At 37.0% G+C, this 14,953-nt stretch overlaps 1 protein-coding gene and 1 long non-coding RNA gene across 3 annotated transcripts in view; one reads left to right on the top strand and one right to left on the bottom strand.

Annotated features, from left to right (window-relative positions):
- Nucleotides 1-14,953, top strand: part of RBMS3 (RNA binding motif single stranded interacting protein 3) — a 783,951-nt gene that overhangs the window by 113,184 nt on the left and 655,814 nt on the right. The gene's annotated exons all lie outside the window — the stretch shown is intronic.
- The window catches only part of LOC131197175 (uncharacterized), a 48,397-nt gene continuing 35,796 nt past the window's right edge, over nt 2,353-14,953 (bottom strand). The window contains exon 3 of the long non-coding RNA XR_009154897.1: nt 2,353-2,459. This is a non-coding gene — a long non-coding RNA (uncharacterized LOC131197175). The remainder of the gene's footprint in view (nt 2,460-14,953) is intronic.

Genomic DNA, 14,953 nt, shown 5'->3' with positions numbered 1-14,953 from the left:
GGTTTCTTTTGAGATCTATTATTTTTCTTCTTCATTGGTATTGTGCTAGACTGGGCTTTTATAATCTCACTTTTCAAAATTTCCCAAGCTTCTTGAGTTGTTTTCCCCTTGAGGATTCTCATCCATGGAATCCTTCTCAAGCTCTCTCTGAGTTTATTAAAATTAGCTCACTTGAAGTCCAAGACTCTGGTTTGACTTTGTTCTACTACTTGTGTTTGCATAATGTTGAATTCCAATATTGCGTGATCACTTGCCCCCAAGGTTCCTGTAGCTTCAACACCTTCTATCATTTCATCTCTGTTAGTGAGAATTAAGTCCAGTATGGCTGATCTCCTTGTTCCCTTTTCTACTTTTTGGGAAACAAAGTTGTCTGCTAGGTTTGTTAGGAACCTGTTGGAATTTCCACTTGGTGCAGAGTTTGTCTCCCAGTTGATGTCAGGGTAGTTTAAATCCCCCATTACTACTGTGATGTGCTTCCTACATACCTTAGTTAGCTGAGTAGCAAAAAGTTCATCTACTTCCTCTATTGGTGGTTTTTTGTGTTTTTTTTTGGTTGAATTTATATCCCGCCCTTCTCCGAAAACTCAGGGCGGCTTACAATGTGTTAAGCAATAGTCTTCATCCATTTGTATATTATATACAAAGTCAACTTATTTGCCCACAACAATCTGGGTCCTCAGGTTTGGTGGCCTATAGTATATACCTATGGCAATATCATTTTCCCTTCCTTTAATATTGACCCAAATGCATTCAAGATAATTTTATCATTGTTGTGCTCTATTTCTGTAGAGATGTAGTTATTTCTTATATATAGTGCAACTCCACCTCCTCTTTTATTTGGTCCATTTCTTTTAAATAATTTATATCCCTCTAGCTGTATGCTCCATTTGTCAGTTTCATCCCACCAAGTTTCAGTAAGGGCAACAATATCATATCTGCCCTCATTTACTTGAATTTCTAATTCACCCTGTTTATTCCTCATACTCTGTGCATTGATGTATAGACATTTGAGTCCATTTTGATTGACCTTGTGTTTACTGTCTACGTAACCTGTGTTGTGCCTGACTGCCACTACTTTCTTGCTACCTGTTTGATTAGTGCACATGATATGGCACTCACTATTAAATGCTTGGTTTTGCTTGATAGCAGCTGTTGCTTGAGCATGGTCCGCAGTATTGCCTGGGATGCTACACATCCTCTTCATGATCTGTTTTCCTTGTGACCTTCTGGGAGGAGGCTTTGTAGTTTCAGAAGCAAAACATCCAGATTCAACCACCGCTTTGTTCCATTATCAACCTTGTGAACGTTCAACCTTCCTTTTTCCACTATGTATTCAAAATGGAGAGGAATATGTATGTATGTATGTATGTATGTATGTATGTATGTATGTATGTATGTATTTATATGGTGTATTCATTATTCATTATTCCAATATTCAAGTATTAATCAGTTCCCAAGCATCTGAATTTTGATCACATGACCATGGGGATGCTTCAAAGGTTGTAACTGTGAAAAGCAGTCATAAGTTCATTTTTTCATTGCTGTTCTAACTTTGAACTGTCACTAAATAAACTGTTGTAAGTGGAGGACTATCTGTATATTTACTGTTTGAGCAGTTTAGACTGTAGATATGTTTTGTCCCCAGTGTGGTAAGTTTTTTTCCCCTTTAAAATAAGTTTTTAAGGCCTTGTGAAGTGGATCAGTTGATTCTGGAACCAGTCAACTATATGTTCAACTTTCCTCTTTCTTCTCATGTCTTCTAACATCTAGTAAAAAGTAGTGCTCGGTTGAGTCCAAAAGATTATTAGAAGTTGTTCTGGCTTTATAAAGGTGGCTATAGTAAGGCCATCCTAAGCCACAGAATTGGCTAATACTAGAGTATTATTTTTAGATTTGTGTAGCAAAACAGATGTGCATTTTTAATACCTCTCCCATATCTACACACTGATATAGATACAAAAGGTTAATGAAAATATAGCTATTTTTCATAACTGATGTAGCAAACTCTTTTTCATTATTACTCTTTTGAATTTTAGTATTTAATGACTGTAGGACTCACAGTTTAAGGATTGAAATTATAGTATAGTTAGGCATGTGTAACTGACAGATTGATGCCAAATTATGATTTTAATATAGATTTTATCTGTTATTTATCATTTTATTCTAGATTTTTTAAACTGGATATTATTGAATGCTTTCATTTGTTGTGGTCTCTGGTCTTTGAGTGCAATAAACTTGATTTGATATGAAATGAAAAATAAGCAAAATTGAAATTGATACCTGTCCTATCCTTATCAATACGTCCCAATTCTTTTCAGTCTATATTAATTGGAAGGAGAGAAAAAATCTATTTTACCTCTCCTGCTGAACTGGTTTGGATTGGCTCCATCCAATTAAGCTGAATTTTCATGATATTAGGATTAGAGGTGAGAGAATTCCCAAGGATGCTTCAGAAGCCACTGTGAATATATTAAACACATTATGAACCAATTATCAGTCTCTCTTTAGATGCTCAATAGGAACATGCCAAAAAAAGTAATTCAGTTCACATACTGCTCAAACTACTTTTGATCCTGAATAATAACTTTTTTCCCAAGGACTAAAAAAAAATGCTATTGATTCCATCTTTTCAGTACAGGGTTTGTGTTTATGTTGTCATTTACAGAAAAAAAATAGGAGTATTTCTAACAGGGTCAAGTTGCTTGGCTACCAAACTGTCATTTCTCCTGTATTAAAAGTCCCATTGAGAGCTATGAAGGTGGCAGGATATGTCATTGATCTAACTAAGCACAATTCCAACTTCTCTAGACGTTGTCAGCTGCAACAATAATTGAAGAGGGGGACGAAGGTCAGCAAGCTTTAAACAGGATGTATAATTTTTAAGGCTGAGGGAACTGGAATGTGTTACTTTGTTATATTGTTATTGTATCCATGCCACCAGAGTAACTAACATTACTTCACACATAAGAAAAAAAGAAAATGGAAGCAGTCTGATATTTGATTCATCTACTAGTTTTCTACAGAAGAGAAAAGAGGAAATGAATCAAGCCAACATATCCTTTAACGGACTTATTAGATTGACTGAAGGTCCAGAATTAAGAGGAGGGGTAAGGCAAAAGTTACCTCTAATAGAAAAAAACAATCTGCAGTTACAATTCACAGAACTTCTGCCTTCAGGAAAAAAAAAAAAAGGCATTTGGCTTGCTTGATTGCAGTCACTTATGAGCTGTATCATGGTTATGTTAATCTCAGCTGCTGTATGTTATTTATTGGTTTGATGATTATCATGTTTTTTATCTTGTTTTTAATTTTTGTTAGATATTAGGCATATGGGAGTTGGGTGGCCTTATAAATTTAATGAATGAATAAATAAATGAATGGGCTCATCTGCCAAACTTGGCCAATAATATAGAATTACTGTAGTCTGGAGAGATGTTTATGAGGTAGTGAAGATCTGTAAAAAAGAAAAACAGATTCCAAGAAGCCCCAACCTTCTTCCCTCCCTCCCTCCCTCCCTCCCCCCTCTTTCCCCCCTCTCTCTATGTATGCTCTTAAGGTCTATTATGTTATCAAAATCCAGAACACTATAATTTTTTATATAGCAAAACATGGAGTTGAAATCAAGATTAGCAAGGAATAAATGTTTTTCAGTCAGGAAGTGGAAATCTAAAGATTAAGGCTAAAGGGGATAAATAAGAGGGTAAAATGTCTCACGTTTGCACCCTGAGAATTTGAGCCTGAGTTATTTTTGTGTGTGAACCATATCCTGAGTGTGAAAAAGTCAATCCCACCTCTAATTGTCATTTTAATATTAGTAAATTGCATTATTTGCTCAAGAGTGAAACAGCAGAGCAGGATTTTTGAAAGTGTCTTCTACTTTCTGATTGAGATCTGGTAGTTAGACTCATGGTGCAGTTAGCATAAGAAGCCACAGGTTTTCCCACTGGTATTTCTCTTTTTACTCCAGCCAAGAAGGAAGGAATTCTGTGTTGAAAGTTATTAGAATGGCTGAATGAAAGTGTGTGCCCTTATTTATTTATTTATTTATTTTATCACATTTATATACCTTGACTTGTTATCTTCTTTTTTAAGCTATGAAATTTGCCATGTTTGAAATTCACCACCTGTGTGCGTGAATATGGAAAGCGGAAAATATTGGTTTGTTTTGTTTGTTTTTAATCCTAGCATTTAATGTTCCCTTTATGGATCTCCAGAAAAACGTTATTCACACAAAGAGAGGCAAATAAAATAAAAGTAGTTTTTCCCAATCTGACAAGTGCCATGCTACAGATCTCATTATTCTGGGCTGGAAATGAAAGGAGTTATAATTAAGCATATCTGCAGATGCTAGGTTGAGAAATGCTGAAATGCTTTTCCCTCCCCTTCTTTTTCTTCTGTTCCTGATTCCAATAAAAGGAGGGCAGACTGGTTTTCTGAAAGATAGTAGGGAAAGTTTGATTAATTGACTTATCTAGGGAGAGAGAATTGTAATAGTCAGTAGTATATTGGTTTCCCTCTCTCTGATAGTTTCTCGAATAACAGAGCAATCAGGTGATGGCTGTATTTTCCCCAGTCTGCTGTCTAATGAGTTTATGCTGAGGCTGTAGATCTACTTTCAACCTATTAATAATCTTGTAGTGAGAAAAACCCCCAAAAGAATAACCTCTCTAAGTGTCAGGCTAGCATGGTAAAACTTTGGTGACAAGAATCATGGTTTCTGCCTCCTTCTTCTCTCTGTCCCTCTCTTCAGAGTTATCTGAACTAGCTATGCAATTGTGATTTTGACAATTAAATTTTGGGACTAGACTTTGATGTTTTAGAGGCATGCAAATTCTAGCTCTTCCTTTTAGCTGGCTTACAAATAGAACAGTTCAAAAAGAGCTTGCTAAAAATATTATTAAAAGCACAAGGCAAGCAAGTGTGTAAATCAACCAGATAGAAATGTAACTCATCTGAAATGGCAGCATTTGGGTACCTGGATGCTCATAACTCATACTATTAGAGCAAAATTGTTTTGGTTTTCTAAACATAACAAATGACAAAGCAAATAGCATTTGGCCAGTGGCATACAAGAAGCAATACATAGTATATGGATTTGTTCAATGGCATTTAAAGGACCTTGATTAAAATTCAGCCCAGACTGGAATGGTGAGAAGACTGTTTTTTATTGAAAGCTGTTTGAAGTCATAAGTTGGACTGCAGACAGGGACCATAGGGATAGAGATGGAAACATTTCTTACCTTGCAAGTCTAGAAACTAACTGTCAGGAACATCTGGCATTTTAAAAAAGGGGCATGAAAATTCTTGAACAGTATGACTTCTGTGAAGCATGTGAGTTTTTGCGGCCATTTTATACAAATCAAAGACTTCCTATCAAAATCAGGACAATTATGACCATTTTTACGGTTTCTCTCTTCCTTTATTTTTCCTTATATGTATATATAATATATTTATTTCAGTGGTGGGATTCAATTATTTTAACAACTGGTTCTGTGGGCGTGACTTGGTGGTTATGTGACTGGTTGGTCATGAGACTGGTTGGTCATGGCTGGTTGGTCATGTGACTGGGTGGGCCTGGTTGGTCATGTGACTGGATGGACGTGGCCAACTTGATGTCACTCACATCGAGAGGTACCTTGCCTGGCCTCTCCTCACCCATTCTCTTCCAGACAGTCCTCGCCTTGTCTTGCATGTTATGGTGAAAGAGGAAGCTTTTTCAAAGTTATCTTCCCTTTGATACTAGTCAATAAAATGAGATTTTTCTAGCAGAAGATCTGATGTATATTTCCAAGTATTGTTCATCGCCATTCTCTTGGTAAAATTGAATGGAGAGATTTATAAAGAATAACAGAGTTGGAAGGGACTTTGGAGGTTTTCTAGTCTAACCCTACTCAAGCATGAGACCCTATACTATTTATGGACAAATTTCTTCTTAAAAACCTCCAGTTATGGTATACCCACAACCTCTGAAGGCATCCCATTCCTCTGATTGTCAGGAAATTTCTTTTTATTTCTACACTGGGTCTGTCTGATCTCACAGATCCATCTCACAGTTACTCCCCGTTGAGCCAGGCACCACCTATTCTATACCTGTGAATTTGGCTTTTTTCTTGCCTAAGTGTAAAATCTTACTTTACTCTCCATTAAATTGCATTTTTTGAACATTAAAGCATATAGTCAAGCAAATATTTCCAATGAAATATAAATGAAAACAACGTAAATGTAACAAATATAAATGAAAACAAATTTGAAAGGCATTTTCAAAGCAGTCAGTGGATGTCCTACCATTCTTTCTCTTCTCTTTTAATTAAACCTTTCTGCTTTATTTTTTTTTCTTGGGCCTTATTGCAATATTCCAAAACTTTCACAGATCCTTCACAAAGAAGCACTTCTAATTTAACTGGAACACATTGTTTTCATTCTCAGTTTTTCTGGTTCAGAACTTTCCTCATCCTTCACTCATCATTTCACCCTTTAATGATGTTTGTACGTACTTGCAAGAAAAAGAAGCATTTAATTTTGGAGCCACCCAGATGAGGGTAGCCTGGACGAGGGTAATCCCGCTCCCCCAACTAACCCTGCCCCCCTAACCCGAAACTGAACCGGCTGAATCCCACCATTGGTTTATTTGTCTGAATGTCGGTGTAATGTGTATCTGAAAACATATAATTTAAAACAATCTTTTGTGATTGTTCCCTGTGCCCCTTGCTCACTAAAGCAGCAAAAACTCTGCTTTGAAAGTCCAAGTAGCATTTTTATCAAGATTTTAGTTCATAACTGGAAGAAAAGAGATCTATACTTTGCTGAATTTTTTGTTTTTCCTGTACTTAACAAGCTCAAACATGTGACCAATACAAAAAGAATATTATGAATATGATAGTGTAAAACATTTTGAAGAAAATACTTCATGTTTAGTCTAAGTTCCAAGGCAGCTTATTTGTTCATCTGATAAAGAGTTTTTATAAGAATGAATACCAAACAAATTATCTTTTCCTTTTTAATTTTTAATGTATGACAGGTAACAATTTAGAGTAATATATTGATCAGGTGATCTATTTCAGTTTTGTCTGCATATATGTGTACTTGTGCAGTTACAGTCTGAAACTTTATTTTTTGAGGAACAAAATGTCTGCCTTTAAAACCATTTTTCAAATGCTTGGATAGCAGTTGTTATTGATATGTAGTCACTATGCTGCCAAGTAAAAATGCATTGTTATGAGAGCATATTCTTTTAAATATGCAGAATAGGAATGCTTTAGAAATTTAGTAATTATGAATGGAAATCTAGCTGTCTATTAAGATCTGCAGCCTTTAATGTTCCATCATAACTTTTACTTGAGAAAAAAATCCCACAGTAAAATACATTTAGAAACATGTTTTTCAGAAGAAAATGTTTAAATTCATCTTTAAGCATATGCAACTGTAATATCTGTGCAGTCTTTTAAAAAAATATGCAGAAGAGAGAAAATACATATGAATAGATAGATTAAAAGAATGTTACGGCTTTGGCTTTCCTTTATATCAAAGGATGGTTTATGGTTGTTATATATATATATATATATATATATACATACTGTATGTATGTCTTCCAAAATATCTCCAATATCATGACCTCACATGCCATTAAAGAGCGCTCACTACCGATCCTGTTGGTCAAAGAATTCCAACTTTCAGAATCCAGAAGAAGAACCTTCTCATCCATAGTGCCCATAATGCCTTTGGAATATCCTACCCTCTGGGCTAAGATCTTCCCCCACTCTCCTATCCTTCCTCAGGAGACTGAAGACTTAGCTCTGCGGATTCATGATTCCCCCTCCCTCCTCCCTTGCTCTCTATTCTCCACCCATCCATCTTTTTGTTATCATATTAGACTAGAATAACAAAATTGGAAGGGACCTTGGAGGTCTTCTAGTCCAACCCACTGCTTAGGCAGGAAACCCTACACTATTTCAGACAAATGGTTATCTAATCTCTTCTTTAAAACTTTCAGTCTTAGAGCATTTACAACTTCAGGAGGCAAGTTGTTCCACTGATTAATTGTTCTGTCAGGAAATTTCTCCTTAGTTCTAAGTTGCTTCTCTCCTTGATTAGTTTCCATCCATTGCTTCTTGTTTTACCCTCAGGTGCTTTGGAGAATAGTTTGACTCCCTCTTCTTTGTGGCAACCCCTGAGATATTGGAACACTGCTATCATGTCACCCCTAATCCTTCTTTTCATAAGACTAGACGTATGCGACCTATCATCTAACACTACCTTCGATTCATACTACAGAGCCCCTGACTACGACATTACTCATGCAAATATTTTAACCTCACTGCTAACATGGGCTACCTCTTGCCCATATCCTCTCATCTTCCTGGGTGACCTAAATCTACCTCTCATTAACTGGATAACAAATGAATGTACAACTGATCCAATCCATTCTACACTATACAACGCTGTTACAAACCTAGGTCTTGAACAACTTGTAACTAACAATACAAGACTCAACAACTGCCTTGACCTCATCTTCTGTAACAACACAAATTCAATTTATGGACTACAAATAAAAGAACCCTTTTCCAACAGCGACCACTGCATGATTGACTTTCGTCTCAATATACGCCCTTACATAAATCGTCATATCAATAGTATTCCTAACTACAACTTCAAAAAAGCCAACTATGACCTTATAAACAACGATCTTTCATCTCTGGACTGACAAAATCTGTTCTCAACCTGTATCACTGCTGAAGACCACTATAGAGTTTTCCTACTTGAAATCAATAGAGTCATTAAACTATACGTACCACAAACGACCACCAAGATCAGGAAAAGCAAACTATCCATATCAATAAAAAAGCTTCAATCTAAAAAAAAAATCCATTTGGAAAAGAAACAAAAAGGGTTATGTAGCAAATTTTAAAAATCGCTACAGAATTATATGCAATCAAATAAAAACTGAATGCACAAATTACCACACCAAACAAGAAGAGGACCTTCTGCGCACAAATTCCAATCGTGCCTTTTATAATTTTGTGAACAATAAGCTTAAAGACTCTAGATCCATTCCACCACTAAAAGATTCTAACGGCAAAGAATGCAATGACGAAAAACTAAAGCAAACCTCTTTAACACATTCTTTGGCTCAGTTTTTGTTAACAGTGATGACACATATCCGACATTCCCAAATCGTACAAGCAATGAGTATGACGACTTAACACATACAGATTTCACAGAAGATAATGTTGGAAAACCTCTTCACAACTTGAAACTATATCTATTGGACCTGATGGACTATGTGCATACTTCTTAAAAAAACTTTCCACTAATTTAGCAGAACCCCTAAGTATAATCTTTGATAAAGCTTTCACGACCAGTTTCCTTCCCAATCTTTGGTCACTAGCCACAGTCATTCCAATCTTCAAAAAAGGAGATCCCAGCTTAGTTGAAAATTACAGACCAATCTCTCTATGCTGTGTCGCCTGCAAAGTAATGGAATCTATCATCAACCAATCCATTACCTTCCACTTAGAAATACACAACCTACGCTCTAATAAGCAATTTGGTTTCAGAAAAAAATTATCATGCAACTTACAGCTTCTCCACTATAAAAATATATGGACTACAAACCTTGATCTAGGCAAAACAATAGATGCAATCTACATAAACTTCTGCAAAGCTTTTGACTCAGTAGTACATGATAAACTTCTCCTAAAACTAAAATCCTATGGCATTTCAGGACCCCTTTACAATTGGATATCTGCTTTTCTGTTTAACAGACAACAAGTGGTTAAAATTGGCAATGCTCTATCAAATCCTGTTCCTGTCAAGAGTGGCGTCCCTCAAGGTAGCGTTCTTGGACCAACACTCTTTATACTATACATAAATGATCTTTGTAACCATATCTCAAGTAACTGTATTCTCTTTGTTGACGATGTCAAACTCTTTAACACCACCGACAATACATCTACCATTCAAAAAGACCTTGATCATCTAATCGCTTGGTCTAAAATTTGGCAACTACAAATCTCAAATCTCAACCACTAAATGCTCAGTCTTACATATTGGAAAAAAGAACCCAAACACTAAGTCCATGCTTGATGGACATTAGCTTACAGATGACCCCCACCCTGTCAAAGACCTTGGAGTTTTCATATCTAATGATCTAAGTGCCAAAACCCACTGCAACTACATAGCAAAAAAGGCTCTAAGAGTTGTTAACCTAATCTTATGTAGCTTCTTTTCCAAAAACACCACACTACTGACCAGAGCATATAAAACATTTGCTAGGCCAATTCTTGATTACAGCTTGCCTATTTGGAACCCATACCACATTTCTGACATCAATACAATTGAACGGGTCCAGAAATATTTTACAAGAAGAGTTCTCCACTCCTCCGTAACCAACAAAATACCTTATCCCACCAGACTTGAAATCCTAGGTTTAGAAAACTTGGAACTCCGTCGCCTTCGACAGGACCTGGGTTTAACTCATAGAATCATCTATTGTAATGTCCTTCCTGTTAAAGACTACTTCAGCTTCAACTGCAATAATACAAGAGCTATCAATAGATTTAAACTTAATATCAACCGCTCCAATTTGGATTGCAGAAAATATGACTTCTGTAACAGAGTTATCTGTGCTTGGAATGCATTACCTGACTCTGTGGTCTCTTCTCATAACCCCAAAAGCTTTAACCAAAAACTATCTACTGTTGACCTCACCCCATTCCTAAGAGGACTTTAAGGGACGTGCATAAGAGCACAAACGTGCCTACCGTTCCTGTCCTATTGTTTCTTTTCATATCTATCTATCTATCTATCTATCTATCTATCTATCTATCTATCTATCTATCTATCTATGTTTTCTGAGGTTTTCGCGGGTGTTTGTATGTAGATCTTTGGTTATTCGGGTTTTCTCCCGCGTAAAATTAGAAGTGTCTTGGCGACATTTCGACAAAGTCTCATTCGTCATCTTCAGGCTTCAGCTTCGTGCTTCTGGGAGCAATGTGTGACTGCAGCTGTTTCTTCCTTTTTAACTGCAGTCACACATTGCTCCCAGAAGCACGAAGCTGAAGCATGAACATGACGAATGAGACTTTGTCAAAACATCACCAAGACACTTCCAATTTTACGCGGGAGAAAGCCCGAATAACCAAAGTCCTACATACAAACACCCACGAAAACCTCAGAATATATATATATATATATATGTAGGTCTTTGGTTATTCGGGTTTTCTCCCACGTAAAATTGGAAGTGTCTTGGCGACGTTTCGACGAAGTCTCATTCGTCATCTTCAGGCTTCAGCTTCGTCTTCTGGGAGCAATGTGTGACTGCAGTTAAAAAGGAAGAAACAGCTGCAGTCACACATTGCTCCCAGAAGCACGAAACTGAAGCCTGAAGATGACGAATGAGACTTCGTCGAAATGTCGCCAAGACACTTCCAATTTTACGCGGGAGAAAACCCAAATAACCAAAGACCTACATACAAACACCCGCGAAAACCTCAGAAAACACACACATATACATACATATATATATATATATATATATATATATGCTTATACTTCCTTGTTTCTCCTCATGTATATGTTTATATATTATATAATCTTTTTGTGTAATGCTTGTGTATATTGTTATGACAAAATTAATTAAATAAATAAATAAAATATCCATTTCCAGCAACTGTTCTTTATATGTTTTAGCCTCCAGTCCCCTAATCATCTTTGTTGCTCTTGTCTGCACTCTTTCTAGAGTCTCAACATCTTTTTTTACATCGTAGCGACCAAAATTGGATGCAGTATTTCAAGTGTGGCCTTGCCAAGGCATTATAAAGTGGCACTAACACTTCACGTGATCTTGATTCTATCCCTCTGTTTCTGCAGCCTAGAACTGTGTTGGCTTTTTTGGCAGCTGCAGTACATTGCTGGCTCATATTTAAGTGATTGTCCACTAGGACTCCAAGATCCCTCCCACAGTCACCACTGTTGAGCAAGGTACTACATATACTGTACCTGTGCATTTTGTTTTTCTTGCCTAAATGTAGAACCTTACTTTTTTCACCATTTTGTTAGATAGCACCCAATGTTCAAGTCTGTCAAGATCCTTCTATATCTTAAGCATATCTTCCAGAGTATTGGCTATTCCTTTTAGCTTGGTGTCATCTGCAAATTTGATGAATTCCCCATCTATCCCCTTTTCCAAATCATTGATGAAGATGTTGAAGAGTACTGGGCCTAAAACAGAGCCCTGGTGTACCCTATTGCATACTTCCCTCCATATAGATGCAGTTCCATCGGGGACTACATGTTAAGTGCAGTTGCAAAAAAATGAGTTAAGTAGTTCTGCTTTCTCCCTGTTGCTTGTCAGTTTCTCCCAGCAGTGGACCAATTGTTTCTTTGACTTTTTTTCTTGTTTTTAACATATTGGAAGAAGCTTTTTTTGTTATTTTGTTACTTTTGTTGCAAGCCTTTGTTCTTTGTGAGCCTTGGCTTTCCTCACTTCATCTTTGCAGGCTCAGGCTATTTGCTGTTATTTTGCCTTAGTTATGTGCTCATCTTTCCACTTTTTATAATTGTCCTTTTTGTCATTAAAGTTGTCTGAGAGTTCTTTATGCAGCCATGCTGGTTTCTTTTGAGAGCTGTTATTTTTCTTCTTCATTGATATTGTGCTAGACTGAGCTTTTATAATGTCACTTTTCAAAATTTCTGAAGCTTCTTGAGTTATTTTCCCCTTGAGGAAATCCTTGGAATCCTTCCCAAGCTCTAAGTTTATTGAAATTAGCTCTCTTAAAGTCCAAGATTCTAGTTTGACTTTGTTCTATTGCTTGTGTTTGAATAATGTTGAATTCCAATATTGCATGATCACTCCCCCACCCCTATGGTTCCTGTAGCTTCAACACCTTCTATCATTTCATTTCTGTTAGTGAGAATTAATATGGCTGATCCCTTTGTTCCCTTCTCTACTTTTTGGGAGACAAAGTTGTCAGCTAGGTTTGTCAGGAATCTGTTTGATCTTGGTGCCAGAGTTTGTCTCCCAGTTGATAACAGGGTAGTTAAAATCCCCATTACTATTGTGGTTTGCTTCCTTAGTTAATTGACTAGCAAAAAGTTCATTTATTTCCTCTGTTGGTTGGGTAACCTATAGTATTGTATCGTATCGTATCGTATCGACCTGTTGCAATGTCATCCCCCCTTTTACATTGACCCAAATGCATTCCAGGCAGTTTTCATCATTGTTGTGCTCTATTTCTGTAGAGATGTAGTTATTTCTTATATATATAATGCAAGTCCACCTCCTCTTTTATTTGGTCTATTTATTTTAAATAGATAGGGGGCCTCTGGTGGCTCAGACTGCTAAGACAGTCTATTATTAACACAGCTGCTTGCAATTACTGCAGGTTCAAGTCCCACCAGGCCCAAGGTTGATTCAGCCTTCCATCCTTTATAAGGCAGGTAAAATGAGGACCCAAATTGTTGGGGCAATAAGTTGACTTTGTATATAATATAAAAATGGATGAAGACTACTGCTTAACATAGTGTAAGCTGCCCTGAGTCTTCGGAAAAGGGCGGGATATTAATGCAAATAAAAAAAATAATTAAAATTCCGTTACGTTCCATTTGTGGGTTTTATCCCACAACTTTCCATAATGCCAACTATTGATGATAACAATAGTTATCTTTTAATTTCTTCCTTTTTATTGTTGTAAACCACCTAGAGTAGCCCCACAGGAAGATAAATGGCAGATAAATTTAGCAACCAACTAACCAAATAAATCTCTGATCAGCAAAAATTGTGACTGTCTTAATATTTTAATCCATCAAGGGAAAACAAATGGATGATAGTATATATTTGTTTGTTGATAGAATGCTGAAGTTACTGCATATAATCCATAATCTGTTTTGAAAATCCCAGGGCAGGCGAGTCTTCTTTCCTATAGCAGTATTATATCTTTCTAACATTTGACAAATAGATTTTACATCTTAGCCCTGGAATTGTGCCCTGGAGCCTTTGGGAAACATGGACGGGCATGGACCGAAGCATATGCTTGTTTTTCATTAGATGTAATCCAGGAACAAATTTCCATTTCACCCAATAGTAGTTTTTTTTTTTACATCTTTCTCTGAATGACCAGACCTATCATTCAGAATAACCAAAGACCTACATACAAACACCCGCGAAAACCTCAGAATATATATATATGTAGGTCTTTAGTTATTCGGGTTTTCTCCTGCATAAAATTGGAAGTGTCTTGGCAATGTTTCGACGAAGTCTCATTCGTCATCTTCAGGCTTCACCTTCATGCTTCTGGGAGCAATGTGTGACTGCAGCTGTTTCTTCCTTTTTAACTGCTAGTGGGGGTTTGAACTGATTGGGTGGGAGCTTGGCTGTGCTCAGATTAGTCTGAGTTGCAGGGGGATTTGAGCTGGTGAGTTGCATTGCTGTTGTTTGGCTTCATGTTCGTGGTCGTGCTACATGTTCATAGTGGGTGTCAGTCTGCTGCATGTATGGATTGGAGGGGTTTGAAATGGCTAATGTTGCAGCTGTGGTCTGGCTTCTGGTCCTTGGTCGTGCTTCATGATCAGTGTGGGTTTGGGTCTGCTTTCTGGGTGGATGTGTGGTGGTGACATCCTGTGTGGACCTCGTGAGTGTGGGTCTGGTGTCATTCTTCATGTTAGGGACTCATTTGTCAATAAGGGCGGGTTTACAAATGGCTGGTAGGCGGGAAGTATCATCTGGTTTGTTCATGCTGTGTGGGCGTTTTTCTATCTCGATGGCTTCTCTGATTATTCTGTTGTTAAAGTGTTCAGTTTTGGCGATAGTTCTGATCTTTTTAAAGTCAATATCGTGTCCTGTGACTTTGAGGTGTTGGACCAGGGAAGAAGTTGGTTCCTCTTTTTTGACTGAGTTCTTGTGTTCTTCAATGCGTGCACTTATTCTTCTGTTGGTTTGTCCAATGTATGTGGTGGG

This window comes from Ahaetulla prasina, chromosome 4 (genome assembly GCF_028640845.1).
Source record: "Ahaetulla prasina isolate Xishuangbanna chromosome 4, ASM2864084v1, whole genome shotgun sequence".
Taxonomy (NCBI): Eukaryota; Metazoa; Chordata; class Lepidosauria; order Squamata; family Colubridae; genus Ahaetulla; species Ahaetulla prasina.
This window is presented reverse-complemented; position numbering and strand designations above follow the sequence as displayed.